The sequence below is a fragment of the Mustela erminea genome, chromosome 11 (genome assembly GCF_009829155.1).
Source record: "Mustela erminea isolate mMusErm1 chromosome 11, mMusErm1.Pri, whole genome shotgun sequence".
Taxonomy (NCBI): domain Eukaryota; kingdom Metazoa; phylum Chordata; class Mammalia; order Carnivora; family Mustelidae; genus Mustela; species Mustela erminea.
This window is the reverse complement of record NC_045624.1, coordinates 81,541,258-81,552,317: the sequence shown is the minus strand read 5'-3', so window position 1 is coordinate 81,552,317 and position 11,060 is coordinate 81,541,258. Positions and strand designations below refer to the sequence as shown.

The following is an 11,060-nucleotide window of genomic DNA, read 5'->3' as shown; positions in this document are numbered from 1 at the left end:
GTATTTTTCCATTGCACAGGTATACCATAAATTATTCTAGTCCTGTGATGATAGAAATATATATTATTTTTTATTATTGTAAATATTTTCATTATTTATGTTATTTTGCCTGTGTTCATATTTTATGCGATAAATTCTTAGAAGTAGAATTCAAATAAGAAGTGCTTTTAATATTCTGATAAGCATTGCCAATTTTTTCCAAAACATGTTGTATGATGTTCCACTCACAGTTTCCTTGTATTTTTACCAATACTTCATTAAAAACTTTTTAGCTTTCTCAATCTGGTAGGTGAACAATGACACGTCATTACCGGTATAATTTGTAAAAACACAGTTGAAAGCACTTCAATACATTTAAAAGTCATTGTATTTATTTTTTGATAAACTGCCTGTTTATGTCCTTTACTAACTTGAATTCTGTGGCATTTCTTGCCCGCATGGCAGAAAGTGGAATACTTAAGGAAGAGGACTTACTACAGTTTGAGAAGCAGAAATTACACTCTTGTGGAGCATCGCTGGGAAACTACGCGCTTAGGGCTTCCAACCCATGGCCTGCCTTTTCTTTTCACTCCTTCCTGCTTCACTCAAACACAATGGTAGGTCATTTTCTACACAAGGTATTTTAGGTAGGTAACTTTAAAAATGCTTAAGCTGAAATAAATAATAGGTCCAGACTGAGAAGCTCTTTCTTTGAACTCCAGCTGTGATATTTACTAACCACAGATCCTTGTATAAAACATTTAACCTAGCTGAAGCTCAGTGTTTGTGAAGCTTATATGATATAAAATATATGAAATGAAATAAGTTAAATAAATTATTTAATGAACTAATTCTTCACTTTTTGTTCCAGGTTTATTATATGATACCAGTGTGTTCTGAAAACTCTAATTAATTTTAATCTAAAAATGCAACACACATCAGGTAGCATAAATAAGCATACAAAATATCAGTCTATTTTCTTACTTACCCAAAGGCAAAACACAAGCCCTACCACAAAAGAATGAATGCCTTAGGAGTTTGAGGTCCACAATGCTATTACAGTGCAAGATTTTCAAGAATTTGTTTTCTTAAACTATTCAAAACACTCCATCTGGATTTAAAAATGCTTATTCTGAAAGGTTTCAAAATAACTAAGTACTTTTTAAAATATAAAGAAAAACTACCTTCTGGTCTACGAGATAATGACAAATAAAAGTAGGTGTTAAAATGAGAGATGACACCTGAAGAAATGGTCCAATGGACAAAAGCAAAGGAAACGTACCTTTGAAAAGCTTGAGAAAAAGAGGATAAAATTATACTGTCATTTACTCTCATGTTGTTACTAAGGGCTAAAGTAAGACAGGTAGTACCTTGAAACTTTCCTAAAATGTCCTTTTTGTAAAATACTTTATCTATGTATAAATTGTTATAAGAAAATCACAATTGACAAAAAATTCTATGTTGGGCACCTGGGTGGCTCAGTGAGTTAAGTCTCTGCTTTCAGCTCGAGTCATGATCCCAGACTGAGGTATTGCATTGAGGCCCGCATCAGGCTCTCTGCTCAACACGGCACCTGCTTTCCCCCGCTCTCTCTGTATGCCTCTTTGCTTACTTGTGATCTCCCTCTCTGTCAAATAAATAAATAAAATCTTTTTTAAAAATTCAATGTTAATTTGGAAGGAAATCCTTAGCAATTAAGGCTTTACATTGGAAGATTATAAAGGATCATAAATATAATAGCCAGCTTGGCTTCCTGCCCCTTCAGCACACTGGCCTTCACATCTGGGGGCACTTGAATTCCATCTGCAGATTCGGCTCCACTTCAGGCCATTCCAAGCTGGAAAAACAAATGAGAGCAGATTCATGTCTCAGCATCAGGGCAGGCTTTCTGCTGGTCTCTTCCAAAGAAGTGAGAAAATGTGCACTGAGTCATATATGGGGATTCACTTGGGGGCAGAGGCCTTGTGAAAGGTTAATTCCCACTAGTCCTAGATTGGAGCTTCTCAGTGATGTCAATGAGCTACTTGTGAGCTTAATTCCTCATACCTTGCTTTGCTCCTTCAGTCCAGGAAATGAGGAGAGGCTGCCATAACCCTTACTAAAATTTAGGTTAGAAGGAGAGGTGACGTTTGAAACATCCCACTCAAGAATAAAAATGGAATGTGGGATGCTCACACATACCTTATTAAAACACATTCAGGAAATACACAGACCTTAAGTACTCCACGGGATGTGTACCTTGGTCATGATTGCTCTTCCACCTGTTTCTCTTGCAGTAAGACTCCACAATGGAAGGGGCTAGTATATATACTTAAAAGTAGCATAGACTTTGGAGGAATGGCAGAGAGCAGAGGAAAGCTGAGGAGAATTTCTATTTTGCCCAGGGTATCGTGACAGAAAATGACCTCCTTAACGACAGAAGGTGAGTCAGTCTCATGCATATCTGTACTTTCAATGAATACATGAATAAGGAAAGATGCCAACTTTATATAAGGGTGTCTGAAACCTTATGTCAGGGATAAAAGGACAGATAAGGTTAGTTGTCTGGAAAATTAACCTAAAAGATACTTCGCAGAAAGGGCTTTAGAATCTATGGCATTTTCCCCCTCCACTTTACAGTTCATATTTCACATCCCTACCTTATATCTTTATACTTAAAGCTCTTAGTTGCTTTCATGCCTGATATCCTAGTCCCTTTGAGTCTTCCACCCACAGTCTTCCAAAACATCAGATTAAATTAGATGTGTAAGCCCATTCATTGACTATTTGTGTGTATTAAGCAAGTTGCTTACTTGTCTGAGCCTCAGTATCCTCATCTATACAATGGTAATAATCAAATCAACTTCACTGATTTTTAATAATTTCAGAAGGTCTTGTACATCGTAAGAGAAATTATTACTATTCTTTTTTTCAATTAGTCATGGGAGCATATTGTCTGGGCCTCTGAAACTGCTTGCTCAAGCCTTCCACCATCTGATACTTCTCTCACTTTTGTCCCGTCCTCCAAGACCCTGCCTATCACTGAGGTGTGGTCCTTCTGACAGAATATGCTTTCTTATTGCAGTTCCTTGCACTTGCTGCTGTTGAAACCTGTCCTGACCACCTGTGGCCACCATCAGCTCCCAAGGGATCTCTCAGTATCCAGCACCTGGCCACTTCCAGTCTGGCTAGCTCACTGACTCAAGGTTTCATCACTGGCTTTACTCAGTGAACACATTATTGAATTTAGCTAAATCTAACACATATTTGGGTGAAATTGAACACAGGTGCTCTATGTAAAATTTCTTCATTTCAGCCACTCTCTTATTTTAGATAACCTATTAACACACTTTAAAGCTTCCACAATGCAAAGTTGGAAATTGCTCAAGAAATTGTCATGGCTTAACACTGCAAAAGAATTCAAAAGAAGTTTACCATTTTGATTATTATGTCTAGCATATTCTCATATTCTTGCTTTTAAATTTAATTTGGATCTTATGCTGAGTTGTGTCATAGAACTGGACTTACTTCCTTGGCAGACTCTCAAAAAATTTGAAAGCCCTATTACAGACATTGTGTTTTCCAAGCTCCAAAGCACACACCCACATACACTGCAAGAAAAAGCTATTTAAAATGTTATTTTATTCTACTCTTTAGTAGTTTTGTTATTTAATGGACTGTTATTATTAATGCTGTTATTATTAATGTAGGGAATACAACTGCCTTTTTTCTCATCAGCCAAAAAAACCAAAAATACTATTACAACCAACTCCATGTACCTGAGTCTTGGGTTTTCCTATTTCAGAAAGAAATTATTTGTATTTGCTGCTAAAAGCTGTCCTTCCCAAGTCTCTAATTTGGAAAGTCTGAGCTTTTGAGGCTGCAATGTTGGATAAGGCTTGCAGCGGTTTGAGGCTATTTAATCTCAGAAAGAGAAGAGAGTAAACTGAACCCTGGTGGTTACTGAGATGGGTGTGCTTTAATTCAGCCACTTCTAAAGAAAGAGTGTGGGCCCTGGAAGGTGCTTAAGAGGGACCTGAACAGGTGGTCTCCGAGGGCTTTAGCTTTGCAATTTCAGCTAATGATTCTTTATGCCAACCCTGTGGCCAGTGAAAAGGAACACTATAAGGGAATCTCTAAGCAACATAAAAATGATCGATTAATAGAAGGCCATAAAGAAAAATGGTGGTGATAGGGAAGAGCAAAGACTGAAAACCAGACATTTTCTTCATTGTTTTACCTAGATCAAACTAAGTTTTTTTTTTTTTTAAATTAATTTTTTATTTTTTATAAACATATATTTTTATCCCCAGGGGTACAGGTCTGTGAATCACCAGGTTTACACACTTCACAGCACTCACCAAAGCACATACCCTCCCCAATGTCCATAATCCCACCCCCTTCTCCCAAACCCCCTCCCCCCAGCAACCCTAACAAACAGAGAATGAAAAGATTGCAATCATAAGCCGATATTGGCCTTAGGAAGTAAGGTCACAAGTTTTCCTTATCTGTAAGAAATACTCACTGCTATAACTTGGTATATGAACTCATGAGTTTCATGGATCCATGTGTTCCATCTATACCCTTATTGACATGTCCAGGAGTCTCAAGGGATTATCCTAGAATTGAATTTTTCTGCCTCAGTCTGAAGCAAGACTCAGCAAAAGCCTTCTGACTGGAGTCACTCTATAGTGAGTACTTGTGAGCATAGAACACTTACACCTGGCAGGAAACGTAAAGAACAAGTCAGATGTCAGCCATTCTGAGTCAACCAATTCAATTCAGTGTTGGTTTTATACATTCCAGATTACAGAGTCAGAGGCAAATGTGTCTGACCTGGCTACAGAGCCTTGCTGAACTGCTTCTCTCTGGCACTCCTTCCAGATGGATACAAAACACAATGGCACATCTTGGGGTCTGTATGGAAATTTTGTGGAAAACACAAAACTATACCACTTCTCCCTCCGTGTGGCTGTGATTTCATGGCAAAGTTCTAGGGCTTGGTAAGTGACAGGCAGGCTGAATTTCAACTACCACTTTCCCCTTTGGGTTGGGTGCTCTTGTATAGGAGATGACTGTACAATCCTGTGTGGAGCCCTGATTCCTTGTCTAGATTTCTAAAATTGACCTTCCTCAAATAGCAATCTATAAGTAATCAATAAATCTTTGTGATAACTTTTAAAATAATTGCCCTCACTTACCATAATTTCTCTGTTAAAGATGCCAAAATACATATATAAGCACTGGAGAATTATTTCAATAAAAATAAGAATCACTTGCAAATATTTCACAAGGCATATTCACCAACAAAAGATAAATGGTTTTATTATGGAAATTTGAAAATAAAAATAGAATCGAGTACTTGGAATCAACCTTAGGAATAAGAAAGCAAATTTTGATGGAAAAGAAAATATACATTCAAAAGAAGCAGAATGTTGATTGTGGGGATCTGAAGGAGGAAAATTGAGACTGGGCAAAAAAAATGAAGGGAAAAAAGTAAACACTATGGTAAAAAAATGCCTCATTTATTTTCTTTAAGATATCCTTAAACATAAACTATGCTGTCTGAATATGGTCATGAATGTGATAGAACAGTTTTCACATCTCTGAAAGGATATAAACTTTTGGTAATATCAAAGAAATAGAACGTTGTTGCAATTAGAAAATATTTAAGAGGCTGACATCAGTTGTGATAAAGAAGAGAAGACTAGGGAATTATCAATCCACTTCACTTACAAAAGGGCTTGTTATTCTGAGAGTGCTGAGTATTCATTTCCCTAGAGAACTTTAATAGAAATGCAGTATTTAATTAGAAGAAACACCTCTCTAGTTAAAAGAAAGAATAATCATGAAAAAATCAAAAGGAAAAAAAACAAGAGTGGGTAAAATATTCAGAAGTTCATTATGTTTATTATCATTTACCTTTGGCTCTTTATGTACAATATAACTCACAAACAACCTAAAATATCAGTGGTTTGTAACATTTATTTCTTGCTTGCATTATGTGAGTGCCACAGGTTATCTGCAGCTCTGCTGGGTTCAGCTTAAGTTTGGCTTGACTTGGTCAGGCTTGGTTGTGTTTGTTGTTGTGTATGCTTTGCTGCGCTTGAGTCTATGTGTTTCTTCTGGTACATAGGCTGAAGGAGTAGCCTGTATCTTGGATATATTATAAGGAAGGATGACAGGAGCAAGAGGAAAGGAGCACTCATTTAAAACTTCTGTTTGAACATGACATCCATAATATCTGTTCATAGTCCATTGGTCAAAACAAGTTACATGGGAAAGTACAAAATGAATGAGACAGAGAAATGTAGTTTATGTATTAGTTTTTGATGGCTGCTGTAACAAATTACCACAGACTAGGTGGTTTAAAACAAAAATCTATTATCTCAAAATTCTGGATGCCAGGAACCTGAAATCAGTGTCACTGGACTATAATAAAAATGCAGATTGGGTGGCACTCCCCTTGAGAGGCTCTGGGGTAAAATCTGTTCCTTGCATCTTCCAGTTTTTGATGGCTTCCAGCATTTCTTGACTTGTGGCCATATAACTCTAATCTTTGCCTCAGTCTTCACATTGACTTCTAATGCATGCATTTATTGCATGCATTAAATTTCTCTCTGCTTCCCTCTTATAAGGATATGTGACATGTATGGCCCATACAGATAATCCAGGACAGTCTCCCCATCTCAAGATCATTAATTTGATTACACTGTCAAAGATCATGTTTTTCCCCAAATAATAAAACATTAAAGGTCCCAGAGAATAGGAGTTGGTATCTTTGAGAACCATTCAAACTACTACAATTTATCTATAGAGAAGCACAGCAAAAAAGAAGGAAATGAATAACACTAAGCAAATTAAACAATCTACATGTAGACTGTATGTTAAGAAAAATTGTTTGCTGTAAGAATGAGTGAATACTGGTATAGACAATCATTTTATAGTGCTGTATCTTTAACTTTGAAAACCTTTCACACAAAGCAGAGCTATGTAATTTCCTGGTTTAGGAAAAACTTGCTTAGAGGCAATGGACATTGGTCCTCTGGTGTAATTTTCAGTTCCCTAATTAGGGGATCTTTAGATTAATTTTCTAATTCTAATATAATTTAATATAATTATACTTACTAGTATTCAAAACCATAAATTTTTAAAGCCTGTGCAGTTTCTTATATTGTGTTTTGAAAAATCAAATCATTTGTCTCCTTAACGGTAAGTGCTAATGAGTGTTGGATGGTGTCAGAGGTGAGCCTGCTCAGTGAAGTCTTGAAAAATGACTGAAGGCTTCAGGAAGGAGTCATTTTGTGATCTAGAGCTCCAAAGGTTTCAGGTTTGGAAATATATTAACAAAAAGTTTAAAATAACTTTTATGGGAGAGCTTTAATCTACATGAAGTAGTGTTTCATCTACCTTTTTATCTTACTCAACATTTAAGATTATGAAGGTCAGTTATTACCATCTTCCTTTTACTAATGAGGAAAATAAAATAAAGCAAGATAAAATTACTTTCCTAACATATTGGAAAATGTATGGTGTAGTCAGTCTTAGCAGCCAAGTAGTTATTAAGGAATCTGCATGCTCAATATAAGGAAAATAAAATGGAAGGCAGGAAAGAAATGAATGTCTCACATACTTATATAGACAGAATTTTTAGAACTACAGAGGTTAGCAAATGAAAGACAAGGGTGTATTTCATACACTGGGTGGTACATGCAACTGATGAATCACTCAATTCTACCCCTGAAACCAGTAATACAGTATGTTAACTACATAAATTTAAACAAAAAAATTTTAAAAAATAGAAAATAAATTTTGCTTAAGGATTAACTTAAAGTTTCTAAGGCATTAAAAATTCACCCAGTAAACTTGGAAATTACTTAGACTATCTATAGAAAACTATATGAAAAGACATTGTCTTGGTTGGTTTGAACTGTTAGCTAATGCATTTTAGTTTTCCTTCAGCTTTGCAATTTTCTTTTTCTTTCTTTTTTTCCCAAATATTTAATTTATTTATTTGACAGGCAGAGATTACAAGTAGGCAGAGAGGCAGGCAGAGAGAGAGAGGAGGAAGCAAGCTCTCTGCTGAGCAGAGAGCCTGATGTGGGGCTTGATCCCAGGACCCTGGGATCATGACCTGAGCCGAAGGCAGAGGCTTTAACCCACTGAGCCACTCAGGTGCCCCAAGATTTGCAATTTTCTTACTGAAAAAAAAAAATTACAACTGTCAAAAGATTAATTAACATAATACATACCAACATTTTCTGTATTGGCTCTTGCAGTGGAGATGGATTACAGTATTTCTGGAGCCCATGTTTCTACCTTAGTATGTAATTCCCAAGAGGTTGAATAAGGATGTTGTTGCTTGGCAATCATGCTCCACACAACTTGTAAATCTGCACATCGCCCTTTCTGTCTTTATGTGAACTCAATAGAGAAATACATACATACAACTTGTTCTGTTTCACCCCCCAATTCCTGAACTATAGAAAATAACAAGTGTTAATGTAACACTTGTGGAAAGCTCATGTATGTAGTAAAGTAGAGAAACTGCAAATTCAAGGGAGAGATAAACCATGACCTAATAATTCTGGATCTTTTTGCAGGTAGTAGGGGTGACAGTGAAATTAAAATTTAAAAGTGAAATTTTAGGGGCGCCTGGGTGGCTCAGTGGGTTAAGCCGCTGCCTTCGGCTCAGGTCATGATCTCAGGATCCTGGGATCGAGTCCCACATCGGGCTCTCTGCTCAGCAGGGAGCCTGCTTCCTCCTTTCTCTCTCTCTGCCTGCCTCTCTGCCTACTTGTGATCTCTCTGTCAAATAAATAAAAAATAAATAAAATCTTTAAAAAATAAAAAAAGTGAAATTTTATAAAAATTAAGTTCAGTGGGTCCTTTTGATATAAAAATAATTTTCCCAAATTAACAGCTCTGTAAAACAATGAATTCCTCAAAGGCTGGAATATGACTTATTGTTATACATATTTTTATTGCCTAACATAGTGGGATTAATGAATAAAATAAAATATAAACTTATTACTGTTTAAATTTTACAAAAATGAATTTCAATTCTAAATATGGAAATTCCCTTGGGGCACCTGGGTGGCTCAGTGGGTTAAAGCCTCTGCCTTCGGCTCAGGTCATGATCCCAGGGTCCTGGGATCAAGCCCCACATCGGGCTCTCTGCTCAGCAGGGAGCCTGCTTCCCTTTCTCTCTCTCTGCCTGCCTCTCTGGCTACTTGTGATCTCTCTCTGTGTCAAATAAATAAATAAAATCTTAAAAAAATATGGAAATTCCCTATGTTCAATTTATAATTAAACTGGAAATATTAATCTTTCTAATTATTTGGGTTAAAGATGTCTAATATTACTTTCAAGATTAGTAACATAGTATAAATGACTTTAAATATAGAATTTTAATAATGATCTTACTTTAGTGATATTTCTATTAATGAAAACTGATCCTTTCTTATAATTCAAATGGAATTGAACTAATCAGTTTATTTCAATGTGGGTTAAATTCAGCCAAACAAGCAGTTAGGCATATATTTCATTAAAGTTTATAGTTGCTATCTGAAAAGTGGTTTGGCATTATGGTGACAAGCTTTAAACTCCATTTTGACAGTCTAAGTGAGAAAGCAGATAGAGATGGTGTTTTTAAACAATTAAAAAACTTCAAATATATCCATATCAGTTTTTCCTGGACTACCCACATATTTATTATGTGGAGCTATCGTAAATTTTGTTTTCCACATCTGTTCTTGGATAGTAAAACCCTAGAAGCATAGGTTTTTTTTCAGAAACTATAAAGTGGTTATTTTTCAAGTGATTTCTGTATGTTAGATCCATCTCATTCTTCACCAAGAAAATAAAGCCAAGAAAACATGTCTGCTATGGATATGATTTTAAAGTAAGGTCAAATATTTCATATAAACTTAAGAATTTAGTGACATCATATCTGCAACACCACTGATTTCCTAAAATGATTATTGATAAAATTAAAAGCCTTTTCATTCATATACAAATAAATAAATAAATAAAATTTTGGAATACCTAAAATGTCACACAGTATCTTACACATATGTATCATAAATTTATATCTATCTGTACATTCATTTATACAATATTTGTACATTGTATTTGTATTATATTCATATAATATGCAGTATTATTTAGTGAATAGATTTTTTTAAATAACTGAATTTTAGGTTGGGAATGATCTTTTTAAAAAAGATTTTATTTATTTATTTGACAGAGAGAGAGAGAGAGAGAGTGAGAAAGGGAACACAAGGAGGAGTGGGGAACCTGATGCGGAGTTTGATCCCAGGACCCTGGGATCATGATCTCAGCCAAAGGCAGACATTTAATGACTGAGCCACCCAGAGGCCCCTGGGGAGTGGTCTTAAAAATTAACTTTTGGGGCACCTGGGTTGCTCAGTTGGTTAAGTGTCTGACTTTTTTGATTTAGGCTCAGGTCATGATCTCAAGGTTGTATGATGAAACCTGCATTGGGTTCTGGGCTTAGTAGAGAGTCTGCTCAACATTGTCTCCCTCTCCTTCTGCCCCATGTGCATTGCATCACCCTCATTTCTCTCTCTCTCTAAAATAAATAAATAAATCTTAAAAATGTTAATTTCCATTTGGCAGAGAAATTCCTGGAAAGAGGTCATTTGATGACTGTTGAAGATGACAGAAACCTCACTTCTACCAAGGAGTTTAATGTTATTGTTGAATAACTGAATTGCTGTATTCATCAAATATTCTGTCCTTAAATATAGTGGTTTCTCAATAAATGTATAATGAATTAACGGATTCAAACTCACTTAATTCTTAACTTTCATCCATTAACCCTAGTTCTGCTCTTGTAACTACACAAAATCATCTCACCCTCTTCCATAATGCTAAAGGTAACTATTTTGGGTTTTCAAGTCTTTACCTTTCCCGTATAAACACACCAACAAATAACCTTTCCCAGGGCAAAATCTATTCCATAAAGGATATTTATTACAGTATATTTCTATTTTTTTCAAAATAAGGCATACAGTGAAAGAGCTGATGTGCAAATGAAACAATTGAATATACTCTAGAGTTGTATTTCTTTTAATAAA

General features: G+C 35.6%; 1 long non-coding RNA gene across 1 annotated transcript; it reads left to right on the top strand.

Annotated features, from left to right (window-relative positions):
* The first annotated feature begins 2,269 nt into the window (after positions 1-2,269).
* Positions 2,270-10,758, top strand: LOC116569421. Its single transcript, XR_004277019.1, has 3 exons — positions 2,270-2,401; positions 4,843-4,961; positions 10,600-10,758. It is a non-coding gene; the product is annotated as an uncharacterized LOC116569421 (long non-coding RNA).
* The last annotated feature ends 302 nt before the right edge of the window (positions 10,759-11,060 follow it).